The 19,099-nt window shown below is 45.7% G+C and overlaps 1 long non-coding RNA gene across 1 annotated transcript in view; it reads right to left on the bottom strand.

Moving 5' to 3' along the window:
- Window positions 1–18,673, bottom strand: part of LOC137632639 (uncharacterized) — a 71,041-nt gene extending 52,368 nt beyond the window's left edge. Inside the window, exon 1 of the long non-coding RNA XR_011042071.1 lies at window positions 18,533–18,673. This is a non-coding gene — a long non-coding RNA (uncharacterized lncRNA). The remainder of the gene's footprint in view (window positions 1–18,532) is intronic.
- Window positions 18,674–19,099: the final 426 nt, after the last annotated feature.

Genomic DNA, 19,099 nt, shown 5'->3' with positions numbered 1-19,099 from the left:
AAGCACACTAAGAAAACCGTCTTGAGGGCGAGATCTTTCAGGGAGGCTGAATGTAATGGCTCAAACCTGTCAGACATTAGGAACCTTAGGACCACGTCTAAGTTCCATCCAGGAGTTGCCATACGACGCTCCTTAGAGGTCTCGAAAGACTTAAGGAGATCTTGGAGATCTTTATTATTGGAAAGATCTAAGCCTCTATGTCTGAATACAGACGCCAACATGCTCCTGTAGCCCTTAATAGTGGGCGCTGAGAGGGAGCGAACATTTCTCTGATGTAGGAGAAAGTCTGCGATTTGGGCTACAGAGGTACTGGAAGAGGAAATGGATGATGACTTGCACCAGTCTCTAAAGACTTCCCACTTCGACTGGTATACTTTGATGGTAGAAGCTCTCCTAGCTCTCGCAATCGCTCTGGCTGCCTCCTTCGAAAAGCCTCGAGCTCTTGAGAGTCTTTCGATAGTCTGAAGGCAGTCAGACGAAGCGCGGGGAGGCTTTGCTGAAGATCCCTTAAGTGGGGCTGCTGTAAGAGATCCATCCTTAGAGGAAGACTCCTTGGAACGTCTACCAGCCATTGAAGTACCTCTGTGAACCACTCTCTCGCGGGCCAGAGGGGAGCAACCAACGTCAACCTTGTCCCTTCGTGAGAGGCGAACTTCTGCAGTACCTTGTTGACGATCTTGAACGGTGGGAATGCGTACGCGTCCAGGTGAGACCAGTCCAGTAGAAACGCATCTATGTGGGTCGCCTCTGGATCTGGGACTGGCGAGCAATAGGTCGGGAGCCTTTTGGTCAACGAGGTGGCAAAGAGGTCTATGGAGGGTTAACCCCAAGTCACCCAAAGACTCTTGCACACTTCCTTGTGGAGGGTCCATTCCGTGGGGATCACCTGACCTCTCCGACTGAGACAGTCTGCCAAGACGTTCAAGTCCCCCTGGATAAATCTTGTCAACAGGGAGATGCCTCGATTTTTTGACCAGATGAGGAGGTCCCTTGCGATGACGAACAGTGTGTGGGAGTGAGTGCCTCCTTGCTTGGAGATGTACGCCAATGCTGTGGTGTTGTCTGAATTGACCTCTACCACTTTGTTTCGAAGAATGCTCTCGAAACTCATCAAGGCCAAGTGAACCGCTAACAGCTCCTTGCCGTTGATGTGCATGCTCTTCTGATCCGACGTCCAAAGACCCGAACATTCCCGACCGTCCAGAGTCGCTCCCCAACCCAAATCTGACGCGTCTGAGAACAACACGTGGTTTGGGTTCTTGACTGCCAGGGACAGACCCTCTCTCAGACTTATGTTGCTGTCCCACCAGTTCAGGCATGCTTTTACTGGCTCGGAGACCGGGATTGACACAGCTTCTAAAGTCTTGCTCTTGTTCCAGTGTGAGTCTAGATGGAACTGGAGAGGGCGAAGGTGAAGTCTCCCTAGCGAGACAAACTGCTCCAGGGATGACAGAGTCCCTACGAAGCTCATCCAACCTCTTACTGAACAACGGTCTTTTTTCAGCATGAGGCGGACTTTGAGCAGGGCTTGCTCTATTCGGGTGGCAGACGGAAAAGCCCGAAAAACTAGACTGCGTATCTCCATCCCCAAATAGAGAATCGTCTGGGATGGAATCATTTGAGACTTTTCTAAGTTTACCAACAGTCCCAACTCCTTTGCCAGACCCAACGTCCAGTGAAGGTCCTGCAGACAGCGATGACGGGACGATGCTCTGAGAAGCCAGTCGTCCAAGTATAGGGAGGCTCGAATTCCCGATAAATGAAGGAATTTTGCCACATTCCTCGTGAGCCTAGTAAACACGAGAGGAGCAGGGCTGAGGCCGAAGCACAGTGCTCGAAACTGGTACACCACATTCCTGTAAACAAACCTCAGATACGGTTGAGAATCTGGGTGAATAGGAATGTGGAAGTACGCATCCTGCAGGTCGAGAGAGACCATCCAGTCCCCCTCTCTGACCGCTGCTAGGACGGACTTCGTGGTCTCCATCGTAAATTTTGTTTTTGTAACAAAAACGTTGAGCGCACTGACGTCCAGCACTGGCCTCCAACCTCCTGTATGCTTTGGGACTAGGAAGAGACGGTTGTAAAATCCCGGTGATTGAAGGTCCGAGACTTTCACCACCGCTCCCTTCTCTAGCAACAGAGACACCTGCTGATGTAGAGCTTGTCTCCTTGACTCCTCTCGATACCTGGGAGAGAGGTCTAGAGGAACTGTTACTAGAGGAGGTCTGCGTACAAAAGGTATTTTGTACCCCTCCTTGAGCAACAACACAGACTCTTGGTCTGCACCCTTCTTCTCCCAGGCCTGCCAGAAGTTGTTCAGTCTGGCCCCTACCGCTGTCTGAGGACGTGGGCAGTCAGACTCTGCCACGGGAGGACTTGGATCCTCTCCTCTTGCCTCTCTTTCCGTCGGCACGAGCGCCTCCCCTGCTGGGGGCTCTGCCACGAAAGGGCGGGATAAACCTAGTCGCAGGAGTATCGATTCTGGGCCTCACAACAAAAGATGAAGAAGGAGCTCCCTTGCGAACAGAAGTAGCCATCAGGTCATGTGTATCCTTCTGTACAAGCGAAGCAGCAATGTCCTTGTTCAGCTGTTGAGGAAACAAGGCAGCCGATAAGGGGGCAAAGAGAAGCTCCGATCTTTGACAGGGAGTAACTCCTGCTGAAAGGAAAGAGCAAAGGGTTTCCCTCTTCTTCAGGACTCCAGACGTAAAGGTGGCGGCGAGCTCATTGGAGCCATCGCGGATGGCTTTGTCCATACAAGACATAATAAGCACGGAAACATCCTAGTCGGCAGACGAGATCTTCCTGCTTAATGCTCCGAGAGACCAATCTAAAAAGTTAAAAACTTCGAAGGCCCTGTAAACCCCTTTAAGGAGATGGTCAAGGTCCGAGGAGGACCAACAAATCTTCGAGCGTCTCATGGCCAGGCGACGGGGAGAGTCTACGAGGCTTGAGAAGTCACCCTGGGCAGAGGCAGGAACTCCCAAGCCGAGAACTTCTCCCGTGTCATACCAGACGCTCACTCTAGAAGCTAGTTTAAAAGGAGGGAAGGCAAAGGCCGTCTTCCCCAAACTCCTCCTGGTAACCAACCAGTCGCCTAGTAGACGTAAAGCCCTCTTAGAAGAGCGAGAGAGCACTAGCTTAGTAAAAGAAGGCTTGGCAGCAGCTAAGCCTAGCGCAAACTCTGACGGAGGCGAACGAGGAGCAGCAGTAACAAAATGATCTGGGAAAAGATCCTTAAAAATCATCATGATTTTCTTAAAATCCATAGAAGGTTGCGCAGCCTTAGGCTCTTCAACGTCTGACAAAACATCCAAAGGATTATCAGTAGGCGGAGGATCAGCAACATCCTCATCTGAAGGAACCTCGTCCGACAATTGATGAGTCTCAAGCAAGGGAGAGACCTGCCACGGTGGCAATGCTTGACAGGCAAAGTCCACACGCAAAGGAGCATCAGTAGCAGTCAAGGAAGCTACGTCATGTAACTGCTGAAAGGACTGACCAGCAACAACAACAGGAGCGGGAGGACGCTCGACAGTTAAAACAACCCTTGACTGCGGTGCTTGACGCTCAACGTCAAAACAAGGCAACTGAGCTGGTTGGCGAACGTCCTGAACGTCAACACGAGCTTGCGGCAGCGGCTGAACGTCAACACGAGACTGCGGCAGCGGCTGAAAGTCAACACGGGACTGCATCGAGTGAGGCTCCAAGTCACGTGACTGACGTGACAAACTACCGACATCACGTTGCGTAACGTCAACAGGACGAGTAAAGGCTCGTTTGGGCGGCTGAGGGCCAGGATCTCGATCAGCGCAACGGCAAGGATCATCGTGAACCTGCTCAACGGTATACTCCTCCATAAGGGAGGCAAGCTTATTCTGCATATCCTGCAGGACAACCCATTTAGGATCAACGGGAGTCGGTACGGGCCGAGACGATGGTAACGTCTGTGACGGCAAAACATTGCCTTTACTGAGACTCTCGGAGCCCGTGTTACGCTTTCGTTTAAGCGGCGAGCAGTCTTCCGACGACTGCAAAGGGTCAGAGCTGTCCCAATGGCTACAGCCAGGACGCTGGACCTGTCCTGAAGGGATGACTTCCGCTTTAAGGGTCTAGAAACTTTGCTCCAAGGTTTCTTTCGCGAGAAGCCTTCGGATGATGAGGAGAAAACAGCCTCGCTCGTCTTATGGTAGGGGCGGTCTTGACGAGACACGCGCAATACCATAGAGGGAACGTCTGTTCGTTGGTTAAAGCCTCTCGTCCCCATAAGTCCTACGACATTACTTCTCCCTGGTGCATGGGAGCCTGAAAGAGGTCTCGGACTAGGAGAACGACAAGCACGAACAGACGAACCATCGGTCGCAACACTAAAAACACTTTGCGCACTAATCACTTTATCCCCACGATTTTCTGAATTGGCACTATGACACTTTAACACATTCACATCCGCCATGAGTTGATTACGGTCCGATGCTAAGGACTCAACTCTCTCGCCCAAAGCTTGAATGGCAAGCAACATATCCCGCATGGATGGTTCATGAGTGCTAGTAGAGGGTTCAGGTACAACTACTACAGGGGAAGGATTAGGTTCAGGGGCATGGGAGGAGGAAAAATCCAACGACCTAGAGGAGCTTCTCCTCACCCTATCTCTCTCAAGCTTACGAGAATATTTATCAAACTCTAGCCAGTCGAATTCCGAAAGTACCACGCACTCATCACACCGATCTCCTAATTGGCAGGTTTTACCCCGGCAATTAGAACACACGGTATGTGGGTCGAGAGAGGCCTTTGGAAGACGTTTGTTACAATCCCTAGCATTACATTTACGAAATTTAGGAATGGGAGAAGGGTCAGCCATTTTGAAAAGTCCAAGAAAATCCAAAAACAATCCAAAGTCATCAACAATAAACGCTATCCAAAAAAGGGTTCAAGAGTTTTAATTGAAGAGAAAAACACCTGTCACTGCGAAAGCTCAAAACCAAAAAGAAGTACAGTACTTCACCAAGAATGACGAAAAAACTCCAGGTTAACAGCGAGCGGAATCAACTTGTCGACAAGACCGACAGAGAAGAACTGAGGCTGTTTACATGTATATGCGGTATCTGACCAATAGTCGGCGCTGGTGGGCACACCCGCAACCTTCACAGCGATCGCTCGCGAGTTTTTGTGTTTCTGTCGAGCCGTCCGAGACGTCAGCTATTATATATTCACCGGCTAAGTTTAATATTTAAAATTAGTGAATGGTGCAAGTTATGGGGTATGAAGTTGAATCCTAACAAAACTCAAAGTATGATTGTAAGTAGGTCAAGGACGGTGGCTCCTCAACATCCGGATCTCAGTATTGATAATGTTTCTTCAAATTTGTATGACTTTCAAAATTTTAGGTGTGATTCTCGACAGAAAAATGTTATTTTCCTTAGTAAAATAAATTTTTGAATATACTTACCCGATGATCATGTAGCTGCAACTCTGTTGCCCGACAGAAAAAACCTACGGTCGGGATACGCCAGCGATCGCTATACAGGTGGGGGTGTACAACAACAGCGCCATCTGTCGAGTAGGTACTCAGGTACTTCTTGTCAACAAGAACCAATTTTCTCCTCGGTCCACTGGGTCTCTATGGGGAGGAAGGGAGGGTCCTTAAATTCATGATCATCGGGTAAGTATATTCAAAAATTTATTTTACTAAGGAAAATAACATTTTTCAATATTAATCTTACCCGATGATCATGTAGCTGATTCACACCCAGGGGGGTGGGTGGAGACCAGCATACATGTTAACATTAGAAGCTAAGTATCCCGTATTTCATTTTAGCAGTTATTCAAAATAACAAACATAAAATAAATAAGTACCTGGTAAGGAAGTCGACTTGAACCATTACTCTGCCTTTTTAAGTACGTCTTCCTTACTGAGCCTCGCGATCCTCTCAGGATGCTGAGCGACTCCTAGGTGCTGAAGTATGAAGGGCTGCAACCCATACTAAAGGACCTCATCACAACCTCTAATCTAGGCGCTTCTCAAGAAAGAATTTGACCACCCGCCAAATCAACCAGGATGCGAAAGGCTTCTTAGCCTTCCGTACAACCCAAAAACAACAATAAAAAGCATTTCAAGAGAAATATTAAAAAAGGTTATGGGATTATGGGAATGTAGTGGTTGAGCCCTCACCTACTACTGCACTCGCTGCTACGAATGGTCCCAGGGTGTAGCAGTTCTCGTAAAGAGACTGGACATCTTTAAGGTAAAATGATGCGAACACTGACTTGCTTCTCCAATAGGTTGCATCCATTACACTCTGCAGAGAACGGTTCTGTTTGAAGGCCACTGAAGTAGCGACAGCTCTAACTTCATGTGTCCTTACCTTCAGCAAAGCGTGGTCTTCCTCATTCAGATGAGAATGGGCTTCTCTAATCAAAAGCCTGATGTAATAAGAAACTGCGTTCTTCGACATCGGTAAAGAGGGTTTCTTAATAGAACACCATAAAGCTTCTGATTGTCCTCGTAATGGCTTTGTACGTCTTAAATAGTACTTAAGAGCTCTTACTGGGCAAAGTACTCTCTCTTGTTCGTTTCCAACCAAACTGGACAGGCTTGGAATCTCGAACGATTTGGGCCAAGGACGAGAAGGGAGCTCGTTTTTAGCTAAAAAACCAAGCTGTAAGGAACATGTAGCCGTTTCAGATGTAAAACCTATGTTCCTGCTGAAGGCGTGTATCTCACTGGCTCTTTTAGCTGTTGCTAAGCAAACGAGGAAAAGAGTCTTCAAAGTGAGATCTTTAAAAGAGGCTGATTGAAGCGGTTCGAACCTTGCTGACATCAGGAACCTTAAAACCACATCTAAGTTCCACCCTGGTGTGGCTAACCGACGCTCCTTTGAGGTCTCAAAAGACTTAAGGAGGTCCTGTAGATCTTTGTTGGTGGAAAGATCTAAGCCTCTGTGGCGGAAGACCGCTGCCAACATGCTTCTGTAACCTTTGATCGTAGGAGCTGATAGGGATCTTACATTCCTTAGGTGTAAAAGGAAGTCAGCTATCTGCGTTACAGAGGTACTGGTTGAGGAAACTGAATTCGCCTTGCACCAGCTTCGGAAGACTTCCCATTTTGACTGGTAGACGTTGAGAGTGGATGTCCTCCTTGCTCTGGCAATCGCTCTGGCTGCCTCCTTCGAAAAGCCTCTAGCTCTTGAGAGTCTTTCGATAGTCTGAAGGCAGTCAGACGAAGAGCGTGGAGGCTTGGATGTACCTTCTTTACGTGCGGCTGACGCAGAAGGTCCACTCTTAGAGGAAGAGTCCTGGGAACGTTGCAGTACCTCGGTGAACCATTCTCTCGCGGGCCAGAGGGGAGCAACCAACGTCAACCGTGTCCCTTCGTGAGAGGCGAACTTCTGCAGTACCTTGTTGACAATCTTGAACGGGGGGAACGCATACAGGTCTAGATGGGACCAATCCAGAAGAAAGGCATCTACGTGAACTGCTGCTGGGTCCGGACTCGGTGAGCAATAATTTGGGAGCCTCTTGGTCATCGAGGTAGCGAACAGATCTATGGTGGGCTGACCCCACAGGGCCCATAGTCTGTTGCAAACATTCTTGTGAAGGGTCCACTCTGAAGGGATGACCTGACCCTTCCGGCTGAGGCGGTCTGCCATGACATTCATGTCGCCTTGAATGAACCTCGTTACAAGCGATATCTTTCGATCTCTTGACCAGGTGAGGAGGTCCCTTGCGATCTCGAACAACTTCCTCGAATGAGTCCCTCCTTGCTTGGAGATGTACGCCAAGGCTGTAGTGTTGTCGGAGTTCACCTCCACCACCTTGCCTAGAAGGAGGGACTTGAAGCTTCTCAAGGCCAGATGAACTGCCAGTAGCTCCTTGCAGTTGATGTGAAGTGCTCTTTGATCCGGATTCCATGTGCCCGAGCATTCCCGACCATCCAGTGTCGCACCCCAGCCCGTGTCCGATGCGTCCGAGAAGAGAAGGTGGTCGGGGGTCTGAACAGCCAGTGGTAGACCTTCCTTGAGAAGAATGCTGTTCTTCGACCAAGTCAGTGCAGACTTCATCTCTTCGGATATAGGAACTGAGACCGCTTCTAACGTCATGTCCTTTCTCCAGTGAGCAGTTAGGTGAAACTGAAGGGGTCGGAGGTGGAGTCTCCCTAACGCGATGAACAGGGCCAGCGATGAAAGCGTCCCTATCAGACTCATCCACTGTCTGACTGAACATCGGTTCCTTTTCAGCATGCTCTGGATGCATTCTTGGGCTTGACTGATTCTGGGGGCCGACGGAAAAGCCCGAAAAGCTCGACTCTGAATCTCCATACCTAGATAGACTATGGTTTGGGATGGAACGAGTTGGGACTTTTCTATATTGACCAGGAGACCCAATTCCTTGGTCAGATCCATAGTCCATTTGAGATTCTCCAGACAGCGACGACTTGACGGAGCTCTTAAAAGCCAGTCGTCCAAATAGAGGGAGGCTCTGATGTCTGCCAAATGCAGGAATTTGGCAATATTCCTCATCAGTTTGGTAAACACTAGAGGTGCCGTGCTTAGGCCAAAGCACAGGGCTTGGAACTGGTAAACGACCTTTCCAAAGACGAACCTTAGGAAAGGTTGGGAGTCTGGATGGACGGGGACATGAAAATACGCGTCCTTTAGGTCCGAGACCATCCAGTCTTCCTTCCTGACCGATGCTAGCACCGACTTCGTCGTCTCCATGGTGAACGTCTGCTTGGTGACAAAAGCATTGAGAGCACTGACGTCCAGCACCGGTCTCCACCCTCCTGTCTTCTTCTCTACTAAGAAGAGACGGTTGTAGAAGCCCGGGGATTGATGGTCCCGGACTATGACTACCGCTCCCTTTAGTAGCAAGAGAGACACCTCTTGCTGTAAAGCTAGCCTCTTGTCCTCCTCTCTGTACCTGGGAGAGAGGTCGATGGGAGTAGTCGCTAGAGGGGGCTTGCGCAAGAATGGAATCCTGTACCCCTCTCTGAGCAACTTCACAGACTGTGTGTCTGCACCCCTGTTCTCCCAGGCCTGCCAGTAGTTCTTGAGCCTGGCTCCCACTGCTGTCTGGAGAGGTTGGCAGTCAGACTCTGCCTTTTGAGGACTTGGAACCCTTCTTCTTTTTGCCACGTTGACTATCGGCACGGGTACCTCCTCTGCTGGAGGTTCTGCCACGAAAGGGCGGAATGAACCTAGATGCTGGTGTGTCCATCCTAGGTCTAGGCACTGAAGGTAAAGCTGTGACTTTACGTGCGGATGACGCCACCAGGTCATGGGTATCCTTCTGGATCAACGAGGCGGCAATCCCCTTGATCAGCTCTTCAGGAAAGAGACACTTGGAAAGCAGAGCAAACATCAACTCTGACTTCTGACATGGTGTGACCCCCGCAGACAAGAAGGAGCAAAGGTGATCTCGCTTCTTAAGAACTCCAGACACGTACGAAGCCGCAAGCTCGCCAGACCCATCCCGAATGGCTTTGTCCATGCATGACATGATGAGCATGGCAGAGTCCTTATCCGAAGGGGAGGTCTTTCTGCTTAACGCTCCCAAACACCAGTCCAGGAAGTTGAAGATCTCAAACGCACGAAAAACTCCCTTCAAAAGATGGTCCATATCCGAAAAGGTCCAGCAAATCTTGGAGCGTCTCATAGCCAGTCTGCGGGGAGAATCTACCAGACTTGAGAAGTCGCCCTGGGCAGAGGCAGGAACTCCCAAGCCGGGATCTTCTCCCGTGGCATACCAGACGCTAGATTTGGAAGCAAGCTTGGTCGGTGGAAAGATGAAGGATGTCTTACCAAGTTGCTTCTTGGACTGCAACCACTCTCCCAGTACCCTTAAAGCTCTCTTGGATGAGCGCGCGAGTACGAGTTTCGTAAAGGCAGGAGCTGCTGACTGCATGCCTAAAGAGAACTCAGAGGGAGGTGAGCGCGGGGTTACAGACACAAACTGGTCCGGATACAACTCCTTAAACAGGGCAAGGACTTTCCTAAAGTCTAAGGAGGGAGGCGAAGTCTTGGGTTCCTCTATGTCGGAGTGTTGATCGTCCAAATGCGCAGCTTCGTCGTCATCAAAGACTCCTTCATCCGAATGCTGAGGAGGAAGCGGCAAAGGAGGAGAAGAAAGCTGAACGGCTGAATCCGGCAGCACGGGTGCATGCGTAGCTGCACTGGATCCAACATCATGCCGCTGCTGGTCAGTCTGAGAGCTGGCAACAACAAAAGCGGAGTGATGGTGCGTGGTGGGGACTGCCGTGGGTTGCGGAGACTGCCGCATTGCGTCAAAACACGGCAGCTTGACAGCACCTTCCCACTGCTGATGCGGTAGCTCACGCATGTCAACGGAGGGTGCCGCATGTCGGCTAACGTCACCATGCGTCTGTCAGGGTCGACTGCGCATCGGTGGTGGAGCTCTCACAGCCGGAGTGTGGGAGTAGGCAGCCGCAGTGTCTGCTGAGCGCACAACCGTGGCAGGTTGTAGGTTAACAGGTGCAGTGTCAACCTTCTCAGCACGATACTCCTGCATGAACGAAGCTAGCTGAGTCTGCATAGACTGCAGCATAGACCACTTAGGGTCTACAGCGGTTGGTGCGGCAACAGCCGGAGTGATTGCCTGCTGCGGAACCACTCTACCTCTCTTGGGAGGTGTGCAGTCTTCGGAAGACTGCGGCGAGTCCGAACTGACCCAGTGGCTACACCTGGGCCGTTGGACTCGCTCGGAAGGGACCTTGCGCTTGAGAGGTCGTGAGACCTTGGTCCAGCGTTTCTGCCTAGAAACTTCTTCCACAGACGAGGAATGAATGGGCTCACTCGTCTGTTTGTGGATGGGACGATCTCTGCAAGATACGTCCGCAACCACTGAGGGTACATCTGTACGCTGATCAAGGCCTGTCGAACCCTTTGGTCCTTCGACATTGCTTCTCCCCTGGGCTTGGGAGCTTGCAAGAGGTCCCGGACTGGGAGGACGACTGGCACGAACAGATGCACCCTCATGCGTAACACTGACACTGACACTTTTCACCGCACTTGCACTCACTACACTTCCCACTGCACTTTTCTCCTTCAACTCTTTGACATCGGCCAAGAGTTGATTGCGGTCATTAGCTAATGACTCCACTCTGTCACCAAGAGCCTGAATGGCACGCATCATGTCCGCCATTGAGGGTTGCTGAGAGCTCGTAGAAGGGTCGGGAGTCACCACTACAGGGGAAGGAATAGGTTGAGGGGCATGGGGAGAGGAAAAATCAAAAGAGCGAGACGAACTCCTCCTGATCCTATCCTTCTCTAGCCTACGTGCATTCTTAAGGAATTCATTAAAATCGAATTCCGAAAGCCCAGCGCATTCCTCACATCGATCTTCCAATTGACAGGATTTACCCCTACAATTGGAACAAACGGTGTGAGGATCTATAGAGGCCTTCGGAAGACGCCTAGAACAGTCCCTAGCGCTACACTGCCTGTACTTGGGGACTTGAGTATGGTCAGACATCTTGAATTAGCCAAAGGGGGGAATCCAAAATCTATCCAAGTCGTCAACAAATAATCCAAATCTAATCAAAAAAGCTTGATAAGGTAATGATAATAACTCCTGTACAGCGAAAGCTAATATCTAGAGAGAATACATCACCAAATAGCGTGAAATCAACTCCAGAAACAACAGCGTATCAAGTAGGTCTTGCCGGTGGCACGACAGAGAGAAAATTGGTTCTTGTTGACAAGAAGTACCTGAGTACCTACTCGACAGATGGCGCTGTTGTTGTACACCCCCACCTGTATAGCGATCGCTGGCGTATCCCGACCGTAGGTTTTTTCTGTCGGGCAACAGAGTTGCAGCTACATGATCATCGGGTAAGATTAATATTGAAAATTTACTTTTGAGAAACATATAAAGTCTGTGTCTTCTTCAATTGCACAAAAAATTGGCTTATTGAGAAAGTCTTTTAAGATATTTGGTGATCAATCTATTCTGAAGAAGTGTTTTAATTCTTTTATTCTACCTTGTTTTGAGTATTGTTCTCCTGTCTGGTCTTCAGCTGCTGATTCTCATCTTAATTTATTGGACAGAAACTTACGGTCTATTAAATTTCTTATTCCTGATCTAGATATTAATCTCTGGCACCGTCGTTCAATTAGTTCATTATGCATGTTGCATAAGATTTTTCATAACTCTGACCATCCTTTACATTCAGATCTCCCTGGACAATTCTATCCTGTTCGTAATACTAGGCTGGCAGTTAATTCTAATAGCCAGGCCTTTTCCATCATAAGACTCAATACTACGCAGTACTCTAGAAGTTTTATTCCAGCTGTTACCAAGTTGTGGAATGATCTTCCTAATCGGGTTGTTGAATCAGTACAACTTCAAAAGTTCAAAGTTGGAGCAAATGCTTTTTTGTTGACCAGACGGACATGAGTCTTTTTATAGTTTATATATGACATATTTGTTTTTGACGTTAATAGTTTATATATGACATATCTGTTATGACGTTGTTACTTTTTTTAGAATGATTTACTGTTAATTTGTTCTCTTCAGTTATTTATTTCCTTATTTCCTTTCCTCACTGGGCTATTTTTCCCTATTGGAACCCCTGGGCTTATAGCATCTTGCTTTTCCAATTAGGGTTGTAGCTTGGATAGTAATAATAATAATAATAATAATAATAATAATAATACAGAGCCCACGACTCCACAGCCCACAACCATAGGGCTGACAGCTACAACTCTTATGCAGTTGCTGGATTAACAGGAGCCAGCCACTCCATCCTCACCAACGTCTACAACTCTGCCACCAGTTACTAAACTAACATTATCCCTGAAGCATCTCATGCCTCATAACAAACCAGACGTTAGTGAAACGTTGCCTTTAACACAGCCTTTTATAGATCAGTGTGACTTCACTTCGAGCCCTGGGTCTTCAGTGGGTCACAATAATACCCACTCTCCAGAAGAGAGATGAGGTCTCTATATTAAGTGTATAGAAGTTCCGTAGACGATTGACCTTCAAGTCACATGTAGAATTTTTAAAATGAGGCTATGTGAACTGATCAAGTACTCCAAAAACTATACATGTTTTTATATTTCGGCAATTAAGACTATTAAAGACCTTTCACAAGTTACTGCTTCCAGCCTGTCAAGTTTTATCCGTACCCTTTAAAACTCCCCCTAGGCAAGGGAGTAAAATGTAATTTACCTATGTTTATCCATTACTTATGTTTGTATCTTCTATTACTTGTTTTTAACTTGTGTTCCAGGTGACTCACCAGTCATCCTTTTGACTAAATCAAGTTATACAAGGAAGAGAATATCTTCTATCTACTTTGCACCTTTTGGGATTGGCAGACACTGAAGGAAAGAAGGGCAGTGGCTCTCCCCTCTCCTTCCTCCTGTCTGCGAGACCATTTATTCAACCTAAAAGAAAGTAGAAAAGCTTTAAAAAGCTAGATGCGGATGTTGAGAAGCACATCTGTACTGTCCAGAGGCTGAAGTCACAGTGAAGGTTACACTACTTGGCAGGCAGGCGGAATCTAACTGTAACCCCATATGTTACTACTATTACCTTGTTAAAAGTATAAGCTGTTCCAGCTTTGCTGTGGTAATAAATCTTATTAAAGGTCAAAGGTTTGTATTACAAGTATGAACAAATAACTTATTTATACAGACTTTACCTTAACTATATGATTTAAGAATAAATAAAAATGTACGTCAAGTTAACTGCAAACTAGTTGTGTATGTACTGTTTCATCATAGTTATACTGTTCAGTAGTTATAAACTTTAAAGGCATTCTCAAAAAAACCCTGGCGATAAAAGGCGTGTAAACACGCTAATAAACACCATTTCCTTTTGCCAGAGCAAACTAGGCCACGATTTTCACTCTAAAAGATAGGCGGTTTGATAAAGGAAAAATAATTTCTTTTATAAGTAATTTGTACTTTTCCTACCTATATAAACCTGAGTCCTTAAATAAGAGTGTGACTTCAGTGAAGCTAGAAAACTCTGCTACTAACCCTTTTACCCCCAAAAGACGTACTGGTACGTTTCACAAAACTCATCCCTTTACCCACATGGATGTACCGGTACGTCCTTGCAAAAAACTGCTATTTACATATTTTTTGCATATTTTTTATAATTTTTTGAGAAACTTCGGGTATTTCCCAAGAAAATGAGACTAACCTGACCCCTCTATGACAAAAATTAAGGCTGTTAGAGCAATTTAAAAAAAATATACTGCAAAATGTGCTTGAAAAAAAAATAACCCATGGGGGTTAAGGGTTGGAAAGTTCAAATAGCCCGGGGGTAAAGGGTTAAGATCAAAATGAGGTGTCAGAAGTTTCCAAACTGCTGGTTCACCTAGTAGCCACTTTGACCTTCACCTAGGGCTTGTGGGGAGGCCTCCATGTTTGTCCTCCAAATCTTTCTATTGATATGCCTGGCATGAGTTGTAATTGCTGGGTCGATGGGAAGAATTAAAAGGGTGGTTTCCTCACATAATAAACGCCTGTCTAACTGTGTAGGAGGCACAGAATTAATTACTCTGTCCAGAGACCTGGTCATTGGCAATAACTCGAGCATTTTTGGGTAGTTCCTACCACGGAAGGGTTAAGGAGGGTCTAGAACCCTGTGGTGCTTCAAAGAGCATATCAACAGACATTTCCCCTCCTCCCGCTGGTGCTCTTGTAGCCTCTCCCAGGCTGTTGATCTTCCTCATTAAGACCAGCATTTTCCAGGTTATTATAAACCTTGGTCTGAGGCCTGAGAGCTCAGAGGAGAATGTGCACGTCTAGAAGGGCGAGATCTAACTCCTGAGGGATATTCTGTAGGTGACCATACACTTGGGAAATCTAGGATGTCTTCTAACAGGACTCTCAACCTCTGACTACATACACTTATCAGTATGTGAGCGTACAGAATGAGCACACACAATAGAGCCGGAACGGCTGTATGTTCTATATAAGCACCAGGGCAAATCTTATTACCTGATGTGCGGTAATAAGCTAAAGAGCACATTAGCATGAAAGAACTAAAGTTCTAGGTGGATGTACCTGAGCACTAACAAACAAGAACAAGCATTATCTTACAGCCGAGAATACATACAGTAAGCACTGTTAGGCAAACTCATGTGAGCATGCACGATCCGAAAAGTGTGACTCAGCGTTATCAGGAAGAATCAATGAGCATGCATAACACTTTTTTTTCAAAATTTAGTTTAATTTCAAATATGTCGGAAATTGATTATACTATGCTGAAAACGCTCTCTGTTCAGTGTATAGCTATAGCTGCTCACGTAAACGTAAAAATGAACCCCAAAATAATGACCCACGGGCCTTGCGAGCTCGGCTCAACATGTACTGCCTCCCAGAACATAAGAGTAGAACGTATTGGTAATTTTGTGAGTACAACGAGCCACGGAGGAGCAAAAACCATCAGAGGTTTAAAAATATATCTCCAAAATAATGACACAAGGGGCTTGCGAGCGCAGCTCGACATGTAGGCTACCACTTGCCAGAACGTAGGAGCAGTAATACAATGTTAATTTTGCGAGCGTAGTGAGCCACAGTGGAGCAAAAACCATCAGAAGGACGTTTAGTGAATCATAGATAATTGATACTTTAATTTTCAGTCAGTTACATAAATTTCCAACTGGTTATCTTGTGTTTATTTTGAATTTCTGAACATTATTATTGCCGTATATCGCTCGTCTTTTTGGCATTCCCCAACAAAAAAAAAAAATCACTTTCTCACCGGTCCCCCATAATTGGGGGTCCAAACACTCAAAACGGGTGGTTTGCCCCAATAATCATGATCAGAAATGCATAAAACACAAGATAGCAAGTAAGAAAAATATGGGGTTCATGTATATGGCTAGAAATTATTTATCGAACTTACAAATAATTATGAACAGAAAAAGTTCCCGGATGTTGTTTTACAAAAGCCATACTTTCCACTTGCCAGATATTTAAATTGACTTTTTGAAAATTTCTTGCTTCTGCCAGTTGTCATAAAAAACCAGTCATCATACTAGAAAGGAAAATTTACAATAATCAAAACCAAAAAACAGTAATGAAACACGAGCTTTTGTTTGCCAGGACTTCCGGGCGCATAGAAAATTTTATTTTTTTCATCGCATTTTCTATGGAGTCATTTGCAAGTGTTCATCGTACTACAAATGCTTTCTTAAGTAATTCAGCTAATGATTTATAGGCTTTTCCTCTGCTGTATACTTGCTTCATTCGCGATAAAACATCTCATTGCTCCTATGTCTTGGCAAGCAGAACATATTTCAGTACGTGCGTTAGCCCTGTGGGCTAGTATTTTGATGATAATTATCAATTATACAAAATTTGGGACCAGCCTCTGTTAGCCAAGATGTAGCATTGCGACCAGCCTCTGTACGAACATGGACTTGGCTTCCATTTCCAATGATTGGATTACTACATCAAATTCATGATTCTACCCTAACCTTTTATCATTAACATGATCAATAAAATAAGAGCTATGATTATATTGTATATATCAATATTGAAAATAGAGGTTCAAAATATAGTCTGTTCGAACAAGGGTGTGTATGTATGATAGCGGCCACCTTTATGCATGATGACGGCTGACTAAGAATATGGCAGTGTAAAGGGGGTCTGGGACGTTAAACCCCCCATGTTGGGTAAGGACACGGCTTGTACGTTCAGTTAGGTGGAGGAATTTAAGTTGCTTGGTGTCCAATTGTTTTTTGCACGCGGGAGGAACTGGCCGCTGATATACAAAGGCTCATGAACAAGTAACTAACTTTGATAGAAGTACCACCTATCAGTGTTCTCCTGAACTACCAGGTGGAATGAGACTCCTGTGGTATTGGCTAGGATGACAAAAGGGTTAATGTCTAGGAGAGGGCCGCATGAAGATATCAGTGATATTCAATTTATTTTTACTAGAATGTGTAGGAATGTATGTAAATAGTGGTATACGAGTGAGATAATTTAGTGAAAATCAATAATAGTCGAACTATAGACGATCAAACTCACGCTACTCTTGTCTTCCTCCCAGATTTTTTCTAAGTCTGTTGTTATTGTTGACTGTGTCTTGTTTTTGCTCAAATGAGCCCTGTAACCACTATAATCCGCAGACAAACTAGTCTACTATGAAGTCTTACACGTTTGGCCAATCACAGCGCCTATCCACTATGACGTCATACATGTTTGCCCAATCATAGCGCGACAATACATTATCTTACCCAGGCATTTCATTTCGTTCTTAGAAATGGAGGCCATAGCAAGCATGTCATCTCATGTTGCACAAGAAATTGAAATTCCATCTTCTTGTCCTGACTGTTTCCTAACTTACAATGAATTTGTTGTAACTTATTTGGGGAATATTGAAAAACTAGTGGATTTGTGCCACAGACACAATTTAATTTTACAAAATAAAAATTGTCCTGCATGTCAAGGAACCTTCGCAACGGCTTCACGTTTTCCTCAAAGCAGCAGTACATCTTTACCAACCAACAGGTTAAGGTAAGCTTCATTAATCTATGGAGTATATTATAATGGTGATAGTATAACGATGTATACAGCAGTACCATCACTTTGGATTTGGTTTGATGGATGTGTTAGGTAGTGTCCTTAAGGGGGGGTCGCAGGGGGGGCAGAGGCAACCCCCCCCCCGTTACCAGTAGGGGTACAGGGCCCCTAGGCTAGGTTAGGTGGGTGTATTAGGTTTGATGGTGCCCTGAAAATAACTGTGGCCTTAAGGGGGGGGTCGCTGCCCCCCCACCCCCGGTAGGCCTAGGTAGGGGTACAGGCACCCCAGGGTAGGTTAGTTGGTTGTATTAAGTTTGGCAGTGCCCCGAAAAAAATCACTTTTCTCCTCCTCCCCCCCACCCAAAAACCCCGCTTTCCACTGGGGTCCCCAATATTGTAGTAGTATGTTTATGCTTACATTTTGTGTGTAAGAGTTAAGTCTAGTTTCTTTTTTATTCATTTCCTCATGTTTCTATGCGATGTGCAACAATAATCTGGTTGTTTTTTGCCGTTTTTATTATTAATACTTGAAAATCGGGTGCGGTCTTCGCCTAGACATTGACCTTTCCTGTAGTAAATAACGTGATTTAAACATATTTGTATTTCAAGTGGGAAAGTTTTCCCTGTCGTAACTATAATAAAACAAACCCATTATTATGCCTGTGTTCGTAATAACACTAATTATCGAGGTTGAAATGTTTGTATGGCAATAGTCTGGATTATATGAATTCAATGGTATTGCAAAGGCTCCTACTAGCGTAGCCTGCTAGCAGTAACCCTACGCAGTATAATACCTTAGCCTACAAACTTTGGTAAGATTGCCTGATTTGGAGTGTCCTGGAATCCTGGACTTTGATAAGATATAGAAAATGCTACTCTCATTTTGAATAAGTAATACACATACTAATGAGAATAGGTCTTAAACTGACAACAATAAAACTATGACATTTCCATTGCTTAGGCTAAAGCCTAGCTTATATCAACAATACAAACATAATAGCATTACACCTTAAAATACAAACCCGAAATGTATTAATCGTCATCTATCACTTTCTATTCCAGCAGACTTATAATTAGGTTTCCTTATAGGACTCTTTCTTGAATTACAGCAGAGTTAACCTAGGGGCTAAAGCTGGAGTGGCGGACGTACGTGTACACGTTCTCACGGCCACATGAACAATAAATTATAAATGTCCGACTCAGCGTTACCAGATTATTTCCATTGGATTATCGTACATGAGCCTTAAAATTGTCGTTTTTCAACCAAAATTGTCGTACACATTTTCAATATAATTATTATGGTGTTACATGATTGACTTATTTCAAAAGATTTTAGTATAATTGTTTAATTAAACCCACACACACCTACATTGTTTATACCTTAGGTATGTATCGTACATCGTACCGGACCGAAAATAATCGTACATGTACTATAATTATCGTACGAATGGCAACCCTGGTCTGACTCCTAACCTGTTAGGTGGTAAAATTCGGGACTAGGGACAGTCACCAGTTACTCAATATTTATTCTTTAAAATTTACGCACATTTGAGTGTACTTTTATTTTCCACGAAAAATATGCTTAAATT

This window comes from Palaemon carinicauda, chromosome 41 (assembly GCF_036898095.1).
Source record: "Palaemon carinicauda isolate YSFRI2023 chromosome 41, ASM3689809v2, whole genome shotgun sequence".
NCBI lineage: Eukaryota > Metazoa > Arthropoda > Malacostraca > Decapoda > Palaemonidae > Palaemon > Palaemon carinicauda.
This window is presented reverse-complemented; position numbering and strand designations above follow the sequence as displayed.